Source organism: Rattus rattus, chromosome 4, assembly GCF_011064425.1.
Source record: "Rattus rattus isolate New Zealand chromosome 4, Rrattus_CSIRO_v1, whole genome shotgun sequence".
Taxonomy (NCBI): Eukaryota; Metazoa; Chordata; class Mammalia; order Rodentia; family Muridae; genus Rattus; species Rattus rattus.
Window position 1 is genome coordinate 41,037,118 of NC_046157.1, and position 25,159 is coordinate 41,062,276.

General features: G+C 40.1%; 1 pseudogene; it reads left to right on the forward strand.

Annotated features, from left to right (window-relative positions):
* The first annotated feature begins 4,490 nt into the window (after positions 1-4,490).
* LOC116898323 lies at positions 4,491-24,945 on the forward strand (annotated as a pseudogene).
* Positions 24,946-25,159: the final 214 nt, after the last annotated feature.

Here is a 25,159-nt window from a genome sequence, read left to right on the forward strand (position 1 = left end):
GCTTTTCTAATAAATAAAAATAATATAGAAAAACCTATCTTCAGGTCAAGTTGGATACCTTTTTAAAAGTATTAGCTGCACATCCATGTGAGTGTCATGCATATAAATGTGCAAATCTTAGGTGTACAACTCAATACATTTTTATGTCTGTATGCTCCTATGCTGCCAGCCTTTAATTGGCTAATCGCTGAACAATTTTCAGAAGCCAAGAAAGCTCTTTTAACTCCTTCCAATCCATATTTCTTTGAAATCTAGCTTCTGTTCATATAGCTTCTACAAATTTTTAACCCCAGAGACTTCCTATTCTTTCTAAAGTTTAAAAAAAAAAGTTACATTTACAGAACTCTTACTTTGTATATGAAGACGGTTATTTTACAAATGTGATTTTCATTATAATAATAGGTCAAACTTTGTAGAAGAAGAAATTGAAATTCGAATTGACCATCATTTGTCCAAATTCGAACTACTGTTCAACATTATGGCCAAGTTTAAATCATGAGCCTTTATCAACCTGCTGATATTGTAAGAGATTTGAGAAAATGTTGTAGCTTCAAAGAAAGGGATTCCTAATTAGTTGTCATGTGAAAATCCTTCCTAAAGCTGGAAAACAAGGTAGGCTTGCAAACTATGCCAATATTCCTAGAGCTTTATGAAATATGACTCTGGGGAGAACCTTTCTTTGATTCTTCCTAAGGTAAATATTATATAGCTTTTAGCTGAAAATGAAGTGTTGCCTCCCACCCTCAGATGAGGGAGGCTCATAAGTCTTAGGAAGTAAACAAAACTTAAAAGTCCCAGGAAGACCATGAAGCTTACAAGCCTCAGGAAGTATATGGAACTTACAAGGCTCAGAAAGGCCCCTCAAAGTTATAAGATTTTTAAAGTCCTTGCAGACAGGGTGCTAAATCTGTAAATTACAGTTACTAGAGAGAGAAGTCTCTTGCTGGAAAGTTACCCGTAAACTATGCAGGGAACTCTTAGATGAAGCCATGGTTGAGTTCTCTTCTATGCTGGGCTTTTCAGTGGTCTATTGACAGCCGTCTTTGAACCATCCATGTTTCTATTAATAATCCCTCACTTAAGCTCCTCTAAGTAACTCTGATAAACCCGCTGTTTCCTTAAGCCATAGTTGGTATCATTATTTCATTGGACTTACATCAATGCCCTATCTGAGTTGACTAGACATTTACATTTCTTCAGGTAAAGTTAAGACAGAAAAACTAGTACCCAAACAGGGCCTAATCAAACCAAAAATGAGTTGAAATGAATCAATCACATGGCCCCTATAATGTATTCTGAGACATTCATGGGAAGGTATAACATCTGTGATTACCTTTCCTTATGTGCTCAGATGCTCAGATGGTGCCCATAGGGAGTGGCACTATTGGGAGGTGTGGCCTTGTTAGAGTAAGGGTGGCCTTATTATAAGAAGTGGTTACTGGGGGTGGGCTTTGAGGTCTCAGATGCCCAAGCCACTCCCAGTGTGACAGTCTTTTCCTGCTGCCTGTGAAGTAAGATGTAGAACTCTCAGCTTCTCCTTCAGCACTATGTCTACCTACATACTACGATGTCTCCTGCCATGACAATAATGATCTAAATCTCTGAACTGTAAGCCAACTTCAATAAGATGTTTTCCTTTTTAAGAGTTGCCATGGTCATGGTATCACTTCACAGTGACAAAATCCTAACTGAGACATCCATCTTCCTTTATATGCTATGGAGTGACATGCCCTCTTGATAAACAGTGTCTACCATGCAAGTACAAAAATCACCTCCAAATTGTTGATAGACTACAGGATATATTACGATCTTTAAGTAGCAAGATTGGTATGATAGAACAGGAAGGCTGTGATGTCAGTTGAGTGGCCTTTGCTGTAAATGATAAGAATTGCAACTGAGCCCCAGATGCCTTTGCAGAGTAAGCTTATACATATAAAGAAGGAAAAGGATAAACACACATGGATGCTATCCATTACGTTAGACTCTGACTTGACCAGAAAAATGAAGGGAAAAGGAGACATTGAAATGGATGCTGTGTAGCTGGATCTTGTTGGTGTTATTTCCAACACTAATAAGTCCATATAAAAAGTACACAATTCAGATATTATAATTATAAGCTACATGCCTAGACTGGGTAGATCGAACACTATACTGACTCATTCCCTAGCTATAAGACCCCTTGCTACTTGCTGTTTCTCCTGACCACAGAGTTCCAATCTATCATGGCTTCTCCTCTTCTTCCATCCCCTCTCTCCCTCTTCTGTCCTCCTCTTTCTTCTCTATCTGCTCCCCAATTTTGAACCTCCAATCCCACTTTCCCCCTCCACTGCCCAATCACAGGCTCTAGCCTTTTATTGACTAGTTAAAATGGGGAGAAGGTTGACATGGTATCACCTGAGTACATGATGTCCTGCTTGTCTAGGGCAACCCCCTTTGAGAAAGCAGTGTTAACATCGGAAAACAAACAGCATCAGGCCAACCCACTACAGTATCTTATGCAATAGAAAGGGAGTGCAAATTAGACCTGTGACAAATTAGGCCTTTCTAGCTAAAAACTTGGAACCTGTGAGAAGAACTGAACAACAGGGGTAGAAGGGGATAGAAGATACCCATTAGTCTGATCTGTACAAAAATGGAAGGAAAATATGTGATTCATCATATAGACAGGGGCTTTTATAGTTAGTTGTTATTGTCCTGATAGACAATAGAGAGCGACTTGGGGAAGAAAAGGTCTATTTCATCTTGTAACTCTCAGGTCCTACTCCATCACTGAGGGAGTCAATGTCAGGAACCTGGAACCAGGAATTGATGCAGAAACCATAGAAGAAGGTTGCTTTCAAGACTGATCTCTGTGGCTTGCTCAGTGTGCTTTCTTACGGACTTAGGACCACCTGCTAAAGGGTAAAACCACTCCCAGTAAGCTGCAGCTTTCTGCATTAGCTATCAATCCTTGAGGTTCATGATTCTAGCCTGTATCAGGTTGAAATAAAACTAGATGGCCTGGGGGAATTAATGTAAATAAATAAATAAATAAATAACAAAACCAAACTTTGCTAACTGAGGTATATTGAAATAGTTTCTGAACTGTTTTAAGTGGGAGAAAAACAATGAAAGAGCCTCTCAAGACCTAACTCTTGAGACAGTGAGATAGGAAGTCAGATGGAATCTGTCTGAGTGTCACAGAAACAGAGAAACTAAGCAACATAGTTTAAACCTCCTTGAGAGAGAAAACGGCACAGTCTAAGGAACTGTAAGAGAAATTAGTCTCTGATGGACTGGCTATTATATGAGCCATTAGGATGGGGTCCCCATAAAATATCAAGAGCTAGACAAAAAAATAAAGGGAACTGGACATAAGGAGGTGACGCCCCTTTCACTGGGACAGTTAAGACTGTGTTCAGAGGACAGCTATGAGAGAAGGCTTTGTGGCTTTGCTGAGCCCCACACAGGGATGTTATCTTTAAAAAATAGGAGAGGTTTTGAATCACTGATGGATTGACATAGGCTTAAATTTGGGTTTGCAAGGCAACAAAGTCATCAAACACAAATGAAAAAGGAAACACAAACATGTCTGTCAGGGTCACACAAAGGTAGATGTGACAATATTTGTGTTGAGTCGTGTTTCCTGGAGGGGAAAAGGGAGCGCCAAGGTTCTGAAAAACTTCCCAGCCTGCCAAGTTCAGAGAAGACACAGATAATCAAATAATGCAGATTACCTCGGAGTGTATGGTATATGTTTTTTCCTGTCAGGAAGGTATGTTGGGGGTAAAGATTATTTTTCAGGATGGGGGCACATTCCGCAGGAAAGGACGTGGTACTGGCTCAGAAACTGTTAGTGTCATGGAGTTCAAGACCCTTAGGGAAAAACCACCAAAGAGAACTTTCCTGAATTTAGAAGATTTAAAAAAAAAAAAAAAACGTTATTTTATTTATAGCAACATTGCGACAAACAGCCTCCTTTACCAATCTGAGAACTGCTGCAAAAGAGGAAGGCGGGGTTTTTAGAGGCATAAATAACAATTGTCTCAACTCCGAGGATTTTTTTCTACTGAGAGAGGCATCATCATGTTTTGGTTTTGGTTTGGTTTCAGTTTTCTGAGCAAGCAGCAGATAAGTAAGATTTCAGAGACAGAAAGAGCATTCGATTAATATCTTAGGATAATGCTTACATAATAAGGGAGAGGCGGAACAGTTTTGGGAAATGAGCCACTGTGGCTCCATGATAAGTCTCCTCTTTAATTGCTGTCAAGACTCAGGTGTTGAAAGGGCTGGCCTTAGGGTCATGGTCTAGACATCTTGTGGTGAGCAATCCTTAGGATAAGAGTAAAGTCCTGCTGACCCTGGGGGCTTTCTTTTTAAAAGACACAATTACTTAGTAACTCAAGTTGAAATGGGGCTACTTTTTGAGCATTATATTAGAGTAGCAGGCATGGCAAGCAAGAACTCCACCCTGTTCTACCTTGATCCTGAAACAAATCAAGTTGTGCAAAATGACCTTGTCCAAACTGTCTGGGGATGAATCTGGTGCCTGTTTGCGATATGGAAGCAGCGGCAGCCCAGCGAAACAAGGCGGACTAGCTGCTGGAGAACCACCGATTGTAAAGGGCTAGGTGTGTATATGTGTGTGGGTGGGTGTGGGTGGGTAGGTATGGGTGGGTGGGTGGGGAGGCTCATCCCATTTCCCTCCAGGCTACCCTATAACATGACCCGGATAACAGCATGCTTAACCCTCCTTGCTTAACCCTCCTTCAACACCGGGTATTCTCAAAACTCCTGCTTTGCATATTCATCCTCACCCCCTCCTGTTCTCTCAAGATGACCTGTTGCCGACAGCCAACCATTCCCAATCAGAATTAATTTAAGCTCTCTCCTCATGCTCCTTCAGTACAAATGACTGCCAAACATTCACCACCAACTGACCCCCACTAAATTCATTAACTGTCCAGATGTTACTAAATACTCTATGCAAATCCAACACTCCCAATTACAAGATAAAATGAAACCCAAGCCATCTCCTCTCCGACACAGACATGTAACAATAAAGTCAAATTGTTAAAAAAAAAAAAAATAACACTTAGAGTTAACAGAATTTATTTAAATTTTTTAAATTTGGGAACTCCATACTTGAAATTCATCCAATGCTGAATCAGTTATGTCTTGCTACATAGGGCAGGACTGATGATATCTGTCTGGGCTATGACACCTTGGCTGAGGTTCAGACAACAATAGGACGGTAACGTAATAGATCTGAAGCCTATCATAAGAAATAGCTGCTAGCAAGGTGAGGTATTTGCTGGCATATTTGATAGTAAAAAGTGTCTGCAGTGATTTAATTCTGTCTAAAGTATAAGTGGCCTAAACTGTATAATCAATGTTATTTATACCATGTCTGTCAGCTTTCCGTTACTGTGACAAAGCAGGACATATGTGACAAGAACATGTGGTGGGGAAAAGTTGCTACTCATGACAATCAGAAAATGAGAAGCAATCCTGGGATCCTAGTATCTTCTCAATGACACGCCCATTAACATGATTTTCCTCAGTTACTTGGAAACTAAAATTTCTATGCCCTACATACTTCTCCCAAAGGATAGTTAGCAAGCCTTCAACACAGTCTTTTAAAGACCTAAAAATAACATGTTTCAAAATTAATTTTCTTTGGGAATCTAGAATTGAGTCACTTGCCTGGTAAAGGGTGCCTCTGGGACAAGTACCCAACACAGCCTATGACACTGAATCCCCAGGGGACTGTCCCTGGGGAATGCTTTCCTTACAGGGGTTCTCATTGGCTGTGACTAATGAAGGGAAGGGGACCTTTGAAAGAGTGAGCCAGCTTTCTGCTAGAAACGGTGTTCAACCCTTTGGGGACTGATTCTCTCACAGGGGTCACATATCAGGTCCCAGTATATCAGACATTTGCATTATGGTGCAAAATTATAGCTATGAAGCACCAAGGAAAGTGACTTCATGATAGGGCTCATCACTGCGTAAGGACCTATATTAAAGCCTCTCAGCGACTGCCTTTGCAGTAAGTTCTATCTGAGACTTTGTTTTACTTTTTTTTTCCCCACTGTAGGAAATGCTGAGCCACGAGCACAAGTACACACAGAACCAGATGATGGGCTTTGGTGAGTCACCAAACTACACTTTCCTGTGGATATAAGGACCAATGTGTGTAGAATTGTAGGAATTATACTGGTTTAGTAAATTAGTGGTTGTTGATTCTCCTCCAACAACCATGATTCCAGCTGCTCTGAGTAGTTAGCTAGGCTTCGCTCCTGTTGAATAAGTCTTAAATCCAAGTAAACTTATTGATTACTCACAAGACATGCATGCCCCTACTGCACTCATTGTTGGGGGCGGGGGCTAACGTTTTTATAACACACTTGGATCAACTTGTAAGAGTGCACCTAGCACTGACAGAACCTCTTATCTAGCCTGTCTGGAAACTCAGACACGAGAAGATGCTCTCCCATTGGATCTAGTCCTCTGCTTTCCCTAACAGAGAGGAATGGTTTACATCTGCTTCTCCAGAAGAATGTCTCCCAGAGAGGAGACTCGGCCTTTTCTGTGTCCTATGAGAATGTGCTACAGTTCAATGATGAAACCAAAGACATTCATTGCTCCATTTTTAATGAATTACAAGATGCAGCAAGCTCGGGAGTCTGGAGACTATCCATGTGGCAAATTAAAACAAACATTTCTATATATGATCTGATGGTAATGCCATGTGTGTGAGAGAAACTTGTCATTCAAGGTACTTTCAAAGATGAAAACAAAATAGATACATTTAAGTACTTTAACAAACTTAGAACCATAAACAGTGTAGTTTCATTGTGTATATTGAATGCCAATTAAAAGCAAAATAAAAACAAGGTTAATTACAATAAAGAAGTGATTTATATAGAGAATGGCTTCCATCATGCTCACATCTCTCTTGATGCCAGCATTTTTCAGGAATGTAACTTTTGTGAGGCAGATCTTCCTAAGTCTTCATTTAACCAACCTGGATGGGAAAGATAAGGTAATAATCTTGGTTACATGAACTCTAAAATAGAGAGCAGTATACTGCTAACTCTGTCTTATTTCTGTACTTAGAGGAGGCTACTCAGAAAAGCACACAAAACAGCTCAAAGCAGAATATAAGGAAACAGATATGGCTTTTAAATGAATTACGTAACTGTTTAACTACACATCAGAACATGTTGATTGTTTCGAAGACAAACAAAATTAATCGGCTGTGGTGAGGCAGAGTGAAACAGAGACCAGAGGAGTTTTGACATAAAAAACTCACCTACCTGGAGTTGGGGATTTAGCTCAGTGGTAGTGTGCTTGCCTAACAAGCGCAAGGCCCTGGGTTCGGTCCCCAGCTCCGAAAAGAAAAAAAAAAAAGAAAGAAAGAAAAACTCACCTACCCATGGGTTGCAGGAGATTTCATTTCCTATAAAGGAAGTACATGAATCCATTACTCTCCCTAGGGTGGCACCCCAAGTTAAGCCCTATGGCAATTCTGGGTTATTTTTTAATCCCTCCTTGCCTCTTCAGAAATGTGGTTTTGGGGCAGGGCAGGGAGCACTCAGAATTGGGTGATTGCCCTGTTCCAGGTGAGTTAGAAAGTGTGGGGGACTCCTCTGTGGCCATTTTCACTTCTATAGAAACTAGGAAGGAAGGGGTGGTGATAATTTTTGACCCTGGAAGCTACTTAGTGGCTCAAGCTCAGCAGGGTTTCTGAGTCTTTGATGAGAAAGGGTAGTGAGGCGATGCAAACCTCTTCACGTGTGATTTTCCCAAGGACACTGTGAGTTTGACCAGGTGATGTGATTTCCGGAAACATGGAAGACTATGGAAAGAGGGTTGACAAAGCAAATCCTCAAGGACATCCTTAAGTTCACTAGGAGAATGTTCACGAGGCCACCCACACTTGGTCTAATGGAGCTCTGCCTACCCTGTCAATGTGCCATGCAGAGACATCATCTGGCACCCTAAGTCCAGCCAATCTGAACTAATCCTGGCATGTGGCATTTTGGACATTTTGACCAGAGGTCACATTACTCATATGTGACTAGAAGTTAATTCTTCAACCTCTGCCAACAAACACTACTAACTCTTCCAATAAACAATGATTTACCTAGATTATTGAATATTAATATCCCTACCACTTCTTCATGAAAGGCTGATACTCTGTAACAAGGGACAGCCTGAGCACGTTCCTTTTTCATTTTTTTTAAAACCACACATTTCCTTATTGCACCACTTTCAGCACATACGGAACGTAAAGGATTGTTGTTGGTTGGCTAGCTTCATTCCTGAAATTTCTTGTTGAGTTAAAGCACATGTAATTGCTTATAGCAAATTAATTATTTAAATGATCTCTCTCTGTGTGTCTCTCTGTCTCTGTCTCTGTCTCTGTCTCTCTCTCTCTGTGTGTGTGTGTGTGTGTGTGTGTGTGTGTGTGTGTGTGTGTGTGTGTTTGACATGTATGAAGGTACCCTGAAGGATAGGAAAAGGCATCAGATATCCTAGAACAGGAGTAACAAGTAGTTGGGAGCCAGAAGACTTCGGTTCTGGAAACCAAACTGGAGTCTTCTAAAGAGCAATAGGTGCTCTTAACCACTGAGCCATTTCTCTAGCCCATAAACTAATTATTAACATAACCCCTAATGACTTCATCTTCACTCTCTCTGGTTTATGTGTGCTCTTATCAAAGCCACCAAACTCATCACATTCAGAAACCTTTACCAGATTCTATTTGCCTCTAGTAAAGCTAAGGTTTAGAGATGCAGAAATGGCCTCCCCAGGGGGCGGGTGGGGAGAGGGAATAGGGCAAATTTTAGGAGCTAGGATCAGAATGGATATATTCTTTTGATCCAATATATTCCCTTCACATATAGGAGTTAACTGACTGTCTTGCCAGTTAATGTCATAAATCTGGTATTTGGGGAATCTATATACTTTTGCTCATCAAAGTGGCTCATATAAGTCATTGCTTGGAAAACTTGTTTTTAATTGGTTGTTGTTTTCTGTACACAGAGGAGATTTTCTGAACTAGTTCTGTGCAACAGGAGGCCTTAAACATAAGCTTTGTGAGGTGCATAACAAGATTTCCGAGCAGATAGCTCCCAGATATAAGCAGTCCTAATTGAACCTGCAGAGGTGAGAAAGGATGAGACTTGTTTGAGCTGTCACTTTAGGAAACTGGCACAGATAATCTCATTTTTTAGGGATTCTGGGAGTGACAATTCCACATCCTATTTAGACTGCATGACAATCATTGTGCTATGCCAAACCGATTACATAATGTTTGTTATTTCATCACATGTGAATGAAATGCAAAGCCCTAGTAAAACCCTAACTACCAGATTTGTAATAACCCTTAGCCTGAATTTCAGGGTTGAATTAGCCAGCCATTTAATCACAGAAAGGTAATGCTGAAACTTGATAGTATCTTTCCAATATCAATAAAAGAGTAAAACTAAAAGGTATATGAGTGTTTCCAAACAAATGAAGGCTGTATGCTGTGTTCAATTTTATCTGGAACACTGATCTTTTATGGGCAGACAAGCAATGACTGCACATCTGCTGTAAAATTAGCAATATGACTTTATGACAGCTCGAGATAGCAGATAAAACTACCGTGAATGAACTAGTAGTCAGTACCACTGTTAGAGCATCTGGTGAATGAAAAAGGTTGGAGGAATCACAGGAACTATGAAAGAAAAGATAGCCATTTAAAGTGACTATTCCAGGTAGCAGGAAGTGCCTGATTGGAAAGAGGAGAATTAAATATGTTAGGGATAAGGAGAGACAGGCAATGAAGACACAATAGAAGAAATGGATACTACAGTCAAAGAAAATATTAAATTTAAAAAATCTTGGTACAAAACATTGAGGATATCTGGGACAATGTGAAAAGACTAAATCTAAGAGTGGTAGGAATAGAGGAAGGAGAAGAAACCCAAGTCAATGACATAAAAAATGTTTAACAAAATTATAGAAGAAATGTTTCCTAACCTAAGGATGGGAATGCCTATCAAAGTACAAGGCACATACAAACCACTAAATAGACTGGATCAGGAAAAAATTTCCCTTGGCACATAATAACCAAAACACAAAACACATAGAACAAAGAAATACTATTAAAAACTCCAAGGGAAAACAGCTAAGTAACACACAGGGGAAGACATATTACAACAATACCTGACTTCTCAATGGAGATTCTAAAAGCCAAAAGGGTCTGAAAAGATTTTCTACAGACTATAATAGACCATAAGTGCTATCCCAGATTACTATAACCAGAAAAAGTTTTAATCACAATAGATGAAGAAAATAAAACATGCCATAATGAAACCAAATTCAAGCAACATTTGCTTATAAATTCAGCCCTACAGAAGGGGCTAGAAGGAAAACTCTAACTGAAGAAAGTTACCATACCCAAAAAACACAATGAGTGAGTAATTATAGACCAGAAAATCATAGGAAGAAAATCACCAACCCCCATGACCACCACTCCATCTCCACCACTACCATCATCACCACCATCACCACCATCTTCTCCTCCACCACTACCACCACCACCACAACAACAAAAACAACAAAATCATAAGAATCAAAAAAAACCCTGCTCATTAATATCTCTCATTAATATCAGTGATCTCAATTCTCAAAAAAAAAAAAAAAAAGGACCCAGATTAACAGGATGGATGCAAAAATGGGACCCATCCTTCTTCTGTAAGAAGAAACACACCTTAGCATCATGGATAGACATCACTTCAGAGTAACAGAATGGAAAAAGATATTTCAGCTGTGGACCTATGAAAGAAGTTGATACAGCAATCTTAATATGTGACAAGGTAGACTTCAAACAAAAATGAATCAGAAGAGATATGGAAGGACACTACTTACTCAACAAAGAAAAAGCCACCAAAAGTACATTTAAATTTGTAACATCTGTGCATCAAACATAAGGTCACCCAAGTTCATAAAAGAAATTCTACTACAACTTAAATCATATACTGACCCTCACACAGTGAAAATGGGAAGCTTCAATACCCCACTCTCACTAGTAGACAGGTCATCTGGACACAAACTAAACAGAAATGCTAGAGCTAACTGATTCTATAACCCAAATGGACCTAAGAGATATTTACAGAACATTTCACCCAAACACAAAAGGATATATCTTCCTCTCTTCATCTCATAGAACTTTCTCCAAAGTTGATCACATATTCAGATACAAAGCAAGTATCATTAGCTGCAAGAAAGTTGAAACGACAACTCGCATTTTATCATACCACCACAGACATCATAGACAACAAAAAAAACACAGAGCTTGAAAACAAATTTGAATTGAACAACTTATTACTGGATGAAAAGTGTGTCAAGACAGAAACTAAAGACTTTGTAGAATGTGGTGAAATGAAAACACGACGTACCCAAACTTATGGCACATAAGGAAAGGTGTTCTCAGAGGCAAGTTCAGAGCACTAAATATCAACATAAAAAACAGAGATACCTGATGTGAATCACTTAACAACACACCCCTAAAACTCTGAAAGAAAAAGAAGAAATCACACACAGGGAGTGAACAGCAAGAAATAGACTCAAGGCTGAAATAAATAAAATAGAAACAAAAACAAAAGCCATACAAAGAATCAATGATACAAAGAGCTGATTCTTTTAAGAAAATCAATTAAGAGTGAAAAATCCTTATTCAAATTAACTAAAGCAGCAGAAAGAAAAGTTCCAAATTAACCAAATTAGAGATGAAAATGGGGGCCTAAAAATGGAATCAAGAAAATCATAAAGACAAAATCTAAAAACCTGTACTCTGCCAGGTTGGAAAATTCATGAAATAGGTGAATTTCTCAATGCTTACCATATACCAAAGTTAAATCAATATCATAGAAGCAATTTAAACAGATACATAACCCCTAGGGAAATAGGAGCACTCATTTAAATTCTCTCCCCACAAAATAGAAAGAAAAATAGCACAGGGCCAGATGGTTTTAGTACAGAATTCTACCAGACTTTAAAATAATTAATGCCACTATTCCTCAAAGTATTATCACAAAATAGAAACAGAAGGAACACTGCCCAATTTATTTTATGAGCTACAGCTACTCTGATACCTGAACTCCATAAAGACTCAGCAAAAGAGAACCACAGACCAATTTTCCTTATGAACATAGATACAAATTTCTGGGTAAAACACTTGCAAACCAAATCCTAGAACACATGAAAAAGATCAAGTAGTCTTCATCCTAGAGATCTAGGGACAGTACAAAATACAAAAGTCAATAAATATAATCCACCATATTTACAAGCTGAAAGACAAAAACCATATGATCATCTCATTAGATGCAGAAAAGACCACTGACAAAATCCAATGTCTCTTCATGACAAAAGTCCTGGAGAGATTAGATATACAATGACATACCTCAATATAATAAAGTCAGTTTACTACAAGCTCGTAGTCAATACCAACTTACGTGGAGATAAACTCGGAGCAATTTTACTAAAATCAGGAGCAAGACAAGGTTGTTCATTCTGTCCATACCCGTTTATTTTAGTACTTGAAGTCTTAGCTAGGAGCAATAAGACAACTGAGGGAGATCGAGTGGATACAAGCTGGGAAAGAATAAGCCAGAATATCTTTACTTGTGGATGATATGATAGTTACATTAATGACCTTAAAAATTCCACTGGAAAATTTCTACATCTGGCAAGCGTTTTAAGCAAAGTCACTGCATACAAGGTTACCTCGTCAAAGCATTAGCCTTTATAGAAAAGAATGACAAAGAAAATGAAGAAATCGGGGAAACAAACAGCTCCATTCACAATAGCCTCAAATAATATAAAACATATTGTGGTAACTCTACCAAGCAAGTAAAAAACTTGTATGATAAAAACTTCAGGACATTGAAGAAAGAGAGTAAAGAGGTTATTGGAAGGTGGAAAGATCTCCCATGATTATGAATCAGCAGGATTAATAGAGTAAAAATGAACATCCTCCCAAAAACAACCTTCAGATTCAATGCGATCCAAATTAAAAGCTCAATACAGTTCTTCACAGATCGTGAAAGGACAATTTTCAGTTTCATATGGAAACACAAAACACCCAGGAAAGCTAAACAATACTGAACAATAAAGGAACTTCTGGAGGTATTACTCTTCCCAACCTCAAATTTCACTATAGAGCTACGGTAATAAAAACAACATAAAAAGAGACACATTGATCAAGGGAATCCGGCTGAAGACCGAAACTAAACCCACACCTATATGGGCACCTGATTTTCGTTAAGAAGCCAGAAATGCACACTGGATAAAAGCAACATCATCAACAAATGGTATTGGCTAAATTAGATGTCTGCATGTAGAAGAATACAGCTAGATCCATACTTATTATTGTGAATAAAACTCAAGTCCAAGTGGCGCAAAGACCTCAGATACACTAAACCTGACAGGAGAGAAAGTGGGGAATAGCCTTAAACTCATTGGCACCAGGCAGGTCACTTGCAGTAGATAAGTTAGTCTTACCTGTGGTCCCGAGGCTCAAGTTCGCTCGCGGGGTTCTGCCCACGGGCTCTCCGAGGTGGCAGCGACCAGGAAGATCTGCGCCGCCTCTTCTGGGAGCCTCCGTGCACCAGGGTTCCAGATGGCCTCCGGTGTTTTCCTCTGGAATCAGCAATGTGTGCAGAGAGCAGTCTCTTCTGGTTTCGCAGGCGTGTCTGCCTCTCTGAAGGTTTAGCTCTCCTTCCCACGGGATTTGGGTGAGAACTGTTTATCCGGTCTGTTTCCTTCAGGTCGGCGGGTGTCTCAGGCAGGGGCTCCTGCTGCTCCTGCCCCTCCACGGGGAGCCCAGAGGCCTTGTACAGTTTCCTCTTGGGCTTGGGGATGTGGGCAGGGGGTGGGGCAGTGTTGGTGGTCTCTTCTGCTCTGCAGCCTCAGGAGTGCCCACCTGACCAGGCGGTAAGGTATCTCTCCCACAGGATCGGGGGAGGGAGGCTGCTGCAGGCCGGGATCCTTGGTGTGGGACTTCCGATGTAAACACAGGGCGTGCCTGGTCCTAGAGGGATTCTGCCTCTGTTGTCGATTCCACCCGGCAAGTCACTTGCAGCAGATAAGTTAGTCTTACCTGTGGTCCCGAGGCTCAAGTTCGCTCGCGGGTTCTGCCCATGGGCTCTCTGCATGTGGCAGCGACCAGGAAGATCTCGCCGCCTCTTCAGGAGCCTCCGTGCCCAGGGTTCCAGATGGCCTCCAGTGTTTTCCTCTGGAATCAACAATGTGTAGAGAGCAGTCTTCCGGTTTCGCAGGCGTGTCTGCCTCACTGAAGGTTTAGCTCTCCCTCCCACGGGATTTGGGTGCAGAGAACTGTTTTATCCGGTCTGTTTCTTCAGGTTCGGTGGTGTCTCAGGCAGGGCTCCTGCGCTCCTGGGCCCTCCCACGGGAGCCCAGAGGCCTTATACAGTTTCCTCTTGGGCCAGGGATGTGGGCAGGGTGGGCAGTGTTGGTGGTCTCTTCTGCTCTGCAGCCTCAGTGCCACTGACCAGGCGGTAAGGTATCTCTCCCACGGGTTCTGGGAGCAGAGAGCTGCTGCGGGCCGGGATCCGCGGGTGTCACAAGAAAAGACTTATTGAGCAGAACACCATTAGCATAAGATCAATAATTAATAAGTGAAACCTCATGAAACTGATAAGCTTCTGCACTGCAAGGAACACCATCATTTGGGAAAAGCAGCAGTCTATGGAATGGGAGAAGATTTTCACCAACTCCATATCCAATAGAGGGCTAATATTCAAAAGATATACATATCTTTTTTTTTCTTTTTTCTTTTTTTCGGAGCTGGGGACCAAACCCAGGGCCTTGCGCTTGCTAGGCAAGTGCTCTACCGCTGAGCTAAATCCCCAACCCCAAGATATACATATCTTAACAAACTAGATATTAAAAAATAAACCAAATTTTAAAATAGGGTAAACAGAGAATTCTCAAGAGAACAAACTCAAATGACACCTAAATGTTAACTTCATAGGTCCTTGGGTAAACGCAAATCAAAACTCCTTCGAAATTTTAATAACAGTCAAAACGGCCAAGATATTTTTAAGAACATGCTGGGGTAAAGGTGGCTCAGAGCTTGCCAACGACTGGTGCAACTTGAGAATCATGCCACAAGAGGGAGCCCAAGCCTGATATACCTAAAGGCCAGGAACCAGAGTCCCTGGTTAGCCTTGAGATTTATCCTTATAGAGAGGAGCCTAGCATGGTTGTCAGCAATTTATCCAGCAATTGATAGGGGCAAATGCAGAGATCCATAGTCAAATACTAGACAGAGCATAGACTATGGAAGAGAAGGATTGGCGATTGACCCAAAGGGGTCAAGTATATTACAAGAACAGGGCTACAGAATCAATTAACCAGGACACATAGGGGCACACAGAAACTGAAGCAACAATGTGGTTCCCTGATTGGGTCTGATGTAAGTCCTGTGCATACATGTTACAGTTTACAGCTCGGTCTTCCCCCTCCTCCTCCTCTTTGCCTTCATCTTCTTTCTTTTTCAAATTTTTTTAACGATTATTTTATTTATTTACATTTCAAATGTTCCCCTTCCGGGTCTTCTCTCTGCAAACCCTCATCCCATCTCTCCTCCACTTTTCCTCTAAGAGGGTGTTCCCCTACCTACCCACCCACCTACTCTTGCCGCACCCCTCTAGCATTCCTCTTTGCTGGGGAAACAAGCCTCCACAGAACCAAGGGGCTCCCCTCCCATTGATGCTAGATAATGCAATCCTCGGCTACATATGTAACAGGAGACATGGACCCAACCGTGTTGGACCCAACTCTTTGGTTGGTGATTTAGTACCTGGGAGCTCTGAGGTGTCGGGTTAGTTGAAATCAGTCTTCTTCCTATGGGGTTGTAGTACCCTTCAGCTCCTTTAGTTCTTCCCTTTTACATTGAGGTCCCCAGGCTCAGTCCAATGGATGGCTGTGAGTATCTGCATCTGTCTTAGTCAGGTGCTGGCAGAGCCTCTCAGAGGACAGATCCATATTAGGCTCCTATCTGCAAACTCTTCTTGGCATCAGCAATACTGTCAGGGTTTGGTGTCTGCAGATGGGATGGATCCCAAGGTGGGACAGTCTCTGGATGGCCTTTCCTTCAGTCTCTGCTCCAATTTTTGTACCCGTGTTTCCGTTAGACAGGAACACTTTTGGGTTAAATTTTTTGAGATGGGTGAGCGGCCCCTTCCCTCAACTGGGGGCCATGTTTATCTACTGAAGGAGATTTCTTCAGGTTCTATCTTTCCTCTGTTGGGTATTTCAGCTAATTTCATCCCCACTGGGTGCTGGAGCCTCTCATATCCATGGTGCCTGGGACTTTGTAGTAGTTATCCCCGTCCCCCAACCCCCACTGCTACATATTTCTATTCATTGTCCTGGCCCTCTGAAATTTTCTACTGTCTCTTACCATACCTGAACCTGCCCGCCTTTTTTTCTCCCTCTCCACTCTCACCCAGAGCCCTCCCTCCCTCTACTTCCCATTTTGTTCTCCTTTCTAAATGGGATTGAAGCATCCACACTTTGGCCTTCCTTCTTGTTAAGCTTCATATGGTCAGTGAGTTATATCATGGGTATTCTGAGCTTTTGGGCTAATATTCACTTATTAGTGAGTGTATACTGTGTATGTCCTTCTGGGCTTGGATTACCTCACTCAGGATGTTATTTTCTAGTTCCATCGATTTCCCTGAAAAATTCGTGTCGTTGTATAAATGTACCACACTTTCTGTATCCATTCTTCCAATGAGGGGCATCTGGGTTGTTTCCAGCTTCTGGATATTATAAATAAGGCTGCATGTGTCCTTGTTATGTGTTGGAGCATCTTTTGGATATAACTGGGACTTCAGGTAGAACTATTTCCAATTTTTCGAGGAACTGTCACATTGATTTGCAAAGTGGTTGAACCAGTTTGCAATCCAACCAGCAGTGGAGGAGTGTTCCCCTTTCTCCATATCTTCATCAGCATCTGATGTCACCTGAGTTTTTGATCTTAGCCATTCTGATTGGTGTAAGGTGGAATCTCAGGGTCATTTTGATTTGCATTTCCCTAATGACTAAGGATGTTGAACATTTCTTTAAGTGCCTATCCGTCATTTGAGATTCCTCAGTTGAGAATTCCGTTTTAGCTCGGTCTTCTTGAGGGACTCCTACAGTGGAAGAAAATCCTGTCTCTGACTCTTTTACCTGCTTTTGGGACCCTTTTCCTCCTCTTGGGTTGCCTCATCCAGCCTTGATATGAAGGTTTGTGCCTGGTCTTATTGCAACTTGTTATGCCATGTTCAGTTGACATCCATGGCAGACCTGCTCTTTTTCTGAAGAGAAACAGAGGAGTGGTCAGGAGAGACTGGGAGGAAAGGAGGGAGATAAAATTATAGTCATGGGAGAAGAAATATATATATATATATATATATATGTATATATATACACACATTATATTGGCATATATAGATTTATTGGTATGTATTGATATATATATTTAAAATAAAACATATGAAAAGTCATATGAGAACTTCTAAAGAGTCATAAACATGAACAATGTCTAACTCCCACCCCAGATTTGTTATATCATAGTGTCTATGGGTAAGGTCTGAGAATGACCTACCTCTCTTTTGTCCTTTTATTACAGGACATTTGAGCCTGCTTCTAGTTAGGGTCTGGCTCAGCCCTTAGCACACACCTTTAATCCCTCTGGCTGGAATATACACACACCCTTAGTAGTCACCTTTAATCCCAAATAATGAAGGTAAAGATGTAGGAGGAAACAGCCATGTGTGAAAGTAAAATCTAATTGAGTGGCAGAAAAATTGATGAATCAGAGAAAGATTTGACAGGATAGGTAGGATATGCTAAACTCCCACAAGAAGAGAGAGAAAAGGAAAGCTACTTAAGGGAGAGAGAAATAGTACAAGAGGAAGAATGTCCAGTGCAGGAATATAGTAGAGTGTGTGGAGAGCAGTACAGTAGCATTGAGAGGGAGGGTATAGCAGCATAGAGAGAAAGGAGGCAGTTTTGTCTGAAGAGTTTTACAGGCAGGTTGAAGAGAACAAGTTAGATACAGGTGAAGACGGAATGACCCAGAAAATGAGAAGGAACCAGAAGATTAGAATATATTGTCAAAGTTAGCATGAGGCCAAGAAGAGCAATTCAGAAGCCGAGAAAAGCCAGATTGAATCAATTTGTGTGGAGAAGTTTTGAACCACAACAGCAGAGTTGAACCAGCCAGCTAGAGTTCAGAAAGAACTAGACAAGGTGAGCTTATTCAGCAGTAAGTTTTAGCCGCAAGTTTTAAGTGACTGAAAACATTCTAGGCCTAGATAAGATTGTACAGAAGCTGTAAGTTTCCAGGACTAGGCCTAGGTTAGCAAACAGAGAAGACAGTAAGACTCCAAGACAACAATTACTATAGGAGAGTAAAAGTTTCTTTTGCAGTCTTTCTTTCTTTATTTTATTTTTCTTTCTTTGTAATCTCTCAGATACTAATTCTTTGATACCCCTTTGTAAGGTTGATTTGCCATACCAACTTTACTGCTAAATGAAGGAAATAAGAATATATGTGTGTGGAGAGCAACCAGATTCTCAACATTTACCAAGACGTCTTACATGCACTAATTAATTTAATGATCCTAATCACCACCCCTCATTCAAAGATAATAAGAAAGACCGATTGCCACAGAGATTATAATAGACTTTGCAATTGTGCTATGATAAAGCCAAGTGTCAAAATATAAATCTTCCTAAAATTAATAAGGCAAACAATTTACATTTATTGGGTACCACCTATCATCTGGTTACATAATTCTCTCAATTCCACAAGATTGGCCCCTCCCGCTCCAGTTTTTATACTTGACATGACTGTGTCAGGTCAAGGAACTTGCTCAAGTCATAGAGTTCATAACAGGCCAAGCTGGGATCTTAACCCTCCATATCCATCTCTCAACCCTCATCATATTTCCCTCTCCTATTCTCCATGCCTTAAAAATTGATAGTGAGAGCGATGAATATTTATCTTATCAGATGCCGTGTCCGTGTCTCACTTCACTAAGATCTGTACCTGCATTATTGGGTTATTGGAGGGAAATGTGATTGTACCCTAAAGACAGAAATTTGGGGATTTTTAAAGGTTTTTTTTGTTGTTGTTGTTTTGTTTTGTTTTGTTTTTTTGGTTTGTTTTTTGGGGGTTTTTTTTGGTTTTTTGTTGTTGTTGTTGTTGTTTTTTTTTTTTTTGTTTTGTTTTTTTTTTTTTTTTTGTTCATCAATCAGTATTACATGCTGTGGGAATGTCACCTGGGGGAGTTAGAAATGAAAACTTAAGAGTCCCATATGGCCCAAAACACATATATTTCTGGTTTTTTTTGTTTTGTTTTGTTTTGTTTTTGTTTTGGGGACAATTTTCTTGTGCTTTCTTTTGTCTTTCCAAAGACTTTTGTTTATTACTAACTTTCAAGAGGAGAGAGGTTATGGCTAATATGTATGTAGATTCTCTGTTTACTGAGCCACACAAAGCACCAGAAAAAAAAATACACAGTGGACCTTGCCTTCTGTTCTGTGGTTTGCAGTAATAGAAGAGTGAGTAGGGACTCCAGCTTTCCACAACACCACCTCAAGATTCCAGTGTCTAAAGTTTGGGCTACTAAAGCCAAATATCCTGACAAGTCACAAGACAAACTGTGATGATTTGGGGAACTTCTGAACAGGAACTACTATCTTGTGACTACTAGAAAAAGGCTTTTGGATCCTTCCAGTTTCTGTCTGTGCCCCAAGCTGACCCTATGCCATAGCTCTCTGTATGCAGATCCCGCTGGGAGAAAACTGGTCTCCCAAAAGAGCTGACACACCTGAGAGCACGGGTAAGACCACCACTTCTGCTCAGAGGGACTCTCCTGTAGCCCTCAGGACACGAGAACTGAGGAACAGTCTGGGACAAGAGCCTACCAATTTCCATCTGCACCCTGGGCTGACCCTATGCCATACCTCTCTGTACCTAAATCTCACTGGGAAAGAGCTGGTCTCCCAAGAATGCTGACACACAGACTTACAGGAGCATCAAGCCACTGTCAGAGACACCAAGACCAGCTAAAACAGAAAGAACCAGATGGATTGAGGCAAGTGAAAGAAACTAAACAACAGAAATCAAGGCCACATGGCATTTTCAGAACCCAGTTCTCCCACCACAGCAAGTCCTGGATACACAAAAAAGCAAGATTCTGATTTAAAATCACATCTCATGATGATGATAGAGGACTTTAAGAAGGACATAAAGTCCTTTCTCCCTTAAAGAAAAACAGGACAACACAAGTAAACAGGTAGAAACCCTTAAAAAGGAAACAAACAAACAAAAATATCCTTTAAAGAATTACAGGAAAACACAACCAAACAGGTGAAAGAATTGAACAAAACCATCCAGGATCTAAAAATGGAAATAGAAACAGTAAAAAAAATCACAAACAGAGACAACTCTGGAGATAGAAAACCTAGGAAAAAGATCAGGAGTCATAGATGCATCACCAACAGAATACAAGAACTAGAAGAAAGAATCTCAGGGGCAGAAATATCATAGAAAACATCGACACAACAGTCAAAGAAAATGTAAAATGCAAAAAGCTCCTAACCCAAAACATCAGGAAATCCAGGGCACAATGAGAAGATCAAACCTAAGGATAAGAAGTACAGAAGAGAGCAAAAATTCCAAACTTAAAGGGCCAGTAAATATCTTTGACAAAATTATAGAAGAAAATTTCCCTAACCTAAAGGAAGAGATGCCCATAAGCATATAAGAAGCCTACAGAACTCCAAATAGATTGGACCAGAAAAGAAATTTCTCCTGTCAAATAATAGTCAAAACACCAAATGCACAAAACAAAGAAAGAAAGAAAGAAAGAAACAAAGAAACAAAGAAACAAAGAAACAAAGAAACAAAGAAAGAGACAAAGAAACAAAGAAACAAAGAAAGGAAATAGAAGAGAGAAAGAAACAAAAGAAAAGAAAAATTAGTAAAAGCAGTTAAAGGAAAAACGTCAAGTAACATATAAAGGCAGACCTATCAGATTTACACCAGACTTCACAACAGAGACTATGAAAGCCAGAAGATCCTGGACAGATGTCATACAGACCCTAAGAGAATACAAATGCCAATCCAGGATACTAGATCCAGCAAAACTCTCAAATAACATAGATGGAGAAACTAAGATAATCCATGACAAAACAAAATTTACACAATATCTTTCCACAAATCCAACCCAACAAAGGAAAATAAATGGAAAACTCCAACACAAGGAGGGAAACTATGCTCTAGAAAAAGCAAGAAAGTAATCTTCTTTTAACCAAAAGAAGATAGCCACACAAAAATAATTCCACTTCTAACAAAAAAAAAATAATCAGAAACAACAATCAGTGGTCCCTGATATCTCTCAACATCAATGGACTCAATTCCCCAGTAAAAAGACATAGACTAAAAGACTGGATATTTAAAAAGGATCCAGGATATGTTTTCTGCATAGAAACACACCTCAGTGACAAAGACACTTCCTCAAAGTAAAGGGCTGGGAAAACTTTTTCCAAGCTAATGATCCCAAGAAACAAGCTGGAGTAGCAATTCTAATATCAAATAAAATTAACTTTCAACCAAAAGTTATCAAAAAAGATGAGGAAGGACACTTCATAATCATCAAAGGAAAATCCATCAAGATGAACTCTGCATCCTGAATATCTATGCTCCAAATGCAGAGCACCCACATTCATAAAAGAAACTTTACTAAAGCTTAAAACACACACTGCACCTCCCACAATAATAGTGGGAGACGTCAACAGCCCACTCTCAGCAATGGACAGATCACGGAAACAGAAACTAAACAGAGACACAGGAGTTACCAACCAAATGGATTTAACAGATATCCATAGAACATTTCATCCTAAAACAAAAGAATATACCTTCTTCTTAGCACCTCTTGGTACATTCTCAAAAACTGACCAAATAATCAGTCACAAAACAGGCCTCAACAAATACAAGAAGATTGAAATAATTTCATGCATCCTATCAGATCAGCATGGACTAAGGTTGATCTTCAATAAAAACAAAAACAACAGAAAGCCCAAATACACAAGGAGTCTGCTCAACAATGCTCTACTCAATGATAACTTGGTCAAGGAAGAAATAAAGAAAGAAATCAAAGACTTTTTAGAATTTAATGAAAACAAAGGCACAACATACCCAAACTTATAGGATACAATGAAAGCAGTGATAAGAGGAAAATTCATAGCTCCGAGTGCCTCCAAAAAGAAACTGGGGAGAGCATACACTAGCAGCTTGACAGCACACCTGAAAGCTCTAGAACAAAAAGAAGCAAATACTACCAAGAGGAGTAGACAGCAAACTCAGGACTGAAATCAATGGAGTAGAAACAAAAAGAACTATACAATGAATCAACAAAACCAGGAGCTGGTTCTTTGAGGAAATCAAAAAGATAGATAAACCCTTAGCCAGACAAATCAGAGGGCACAAAGACAGTATCCAAATTAACAAAATCAGAAATGAAAAGGGAGACATAACAACAGAATCAGAGGAAATCCAAAAAATCATTCGATCCTACTACAAAAGCCTGTATTCAACAAAATTCGAAAATCTGGAGGAAATGGACAACTTTCTAGACAGATATCAGATACTAAAGTTAGATCAGGATCAGATGAACCATCTAAACAGTCCCATAACTCCTAAGGAAATAGAAGCAGCCATTAAAAGTCTCCCAAATAAGCAAAGCTGAATTCTATCAGACCTTCATAGAAGACCTAATACCAATACTGTCCAAACTATTCCACAAAATAGAAACAGACGAAGCACTACCAAATTCCTTCTATGAAGCCACAATTACACATATATCTAAATTACACAAAGACCCAACAAAGAAAAAGAAACTTCAGACCCCTTTCCCTTATGAATCAATGCCAAAATGCTCAATGAGATTCTCACAAACTGAATCCAAGAACACATCCATTTTGATCAAGTAGGCTTCATCCCAGGGATGCAGGAATGGTTGATGAAATTCATCAACGTAATCCACTATATAAACAAACTCAAAGGAAAAAACCCATATGATCATCTCATTAGTTGCTGAGAAAGCATTTGACAAAATTCAATACCCCTTCAGGATAAAAGTCTTGGAAAGACCAGGAATTCAAGGCCCATATCTAAACATAGTAAAATCAATATAGAGCAAACCAGTAGCCAGCATCAAACTAAATGGAGAGAAACTTGAAGCAATCCCACTAAAATCAGGGACTAGACAAGATGCCCACTCTTTTTCTACCTATTCAATATAGTGCTTGAAGTCCTAGCCAGAACAATCAGACAACAAAAGGAGGACAAAGGAATACAGATTGGAAAGGAAGAAGTCAAAATATCACTGTTTTCAGATGATATGATAGTATACTTAAGTGACCCCAAAAGTTCCACCAGAGAACTACTAAAGCTGATAAACAACTTCAGCAAAGTGGCTGGGTATAAAGTTAACTCAAACAAATCAGTATCCTTTCTCTACTTAAAGGATAAAGAGGCTCAGAAAGAAATTAGGGAAATGACACCCTTCGCAATATTCACAAATAATATAAAACACCTTGGGTGACTCTAACCAAGCAAGTGAAAGATCTGTATGACAAGAACTTCAAGTCTCTGAAGAAAGAAATTCAAGATCTCAGAGGATGGAAAGACCTGCCATGCTCATGGATTGGCAAGATTAATATAGTAAAAATGGCCATCTTGCTGAAAGCAATCTACAGATTCAGTGTAATCCCCATCAAAATCCCAAGTCAATTCTTCACAGAGTTAGAAAGATCAATTTGCAAATTTGTTTGGAATAACAAGAAACCCAGGATAGCAAAATAACAATAAAAGAACTTCTGGGGGAAATCACCATCCTGACCTCAATTTGTACTACAGAGCAATAGTGGTATAAAACAAAACAAAACAAAACAACAACAACAACAACAACAAAAAACAACTACATGGTATTGGTAGAAAGACAGGCAGGTAGATCTTACTGGAATAGAATATGGTCACTTGATCTTTGACAAAGGAGCTAAAACCATCCAGTAGGAAAAAAGACAGCATTTTCAACAAATGGTGCTGGTTCAATTGGTGGTCAGCATGTAGAAGAATGCAAATCGATCCATTATTATCTCCTTGTACAAAGCTCAAGTTTAAGTGGATCAAGGACCTCCTATAAAACAAGATACACAAAAGGAGTGCAGCCACCTCTGCTGCTGGGACGGTCCAGTCCGTGGTAGCCCAGAGACTTTGAATATGTTGGATTTGCCCTCAACTGACTTGCTCAGGAGAGGAAAGCTTCGGGGAAGGACCACTCTTTTGGCTTTGTGGCTGTCCCAACGAAGAACCCTGATGGCATAATGAACCTGATAAACTGGGAGTGCGCTATCCCTGGAAAGAAGGGGACTCCACGGGAAGGAGCCCTGTTCAAGCTATGGATGCTTTTCAAAGATGACTACCCCTCCTCACCACCAATTGTAAAGGTGAGCCACTTCTGTTTGATCCAAACGTGTATCCTTCCGTCACAGTATACCTGTCGATCCTGGAGGAAGACAAGGACTGAAGACCAGCTATCACGATCAAACAGATCTTATTAGGAATACAAGAACTTCTAAACAAACCAAGTATTCAAGACCCAGCTCAAGCAGAGGCCTGTACAATTTACTGCCAAATCAGTAGAATATGAGAAACGGGTTTGAGCACAGCGAAGAAGTTTGCCCCCTCATAAGCAGCGGCCTGAGCTCCATGACAGTCCCAGCCTTCATGATGAAGAAGGGATTGGCTTGGCAAGAACTTGTTTACAACCTTTTGCAGATCTAATTAGCTCTATACACTTTCTAGTAGCGTGGGAGGGTTGAGCAGGCACCGTTTTCCATATCCGCCACTGGGATATTCGGTCTTTTGTATTTTTGATTATTGAGTAAAACTTGCTTTTATTTTAATATTGATGTCAGTATTTCAAGTGCTGTAAAATGAGAAAACTTTTGTACTTGGTGAGCCCCTAGGAACTAGTTTCCTGTCGCGCTCGGATGCAGGCATGCTTCCCATTGTTCAGAGCTCTGGCCTCCAGCT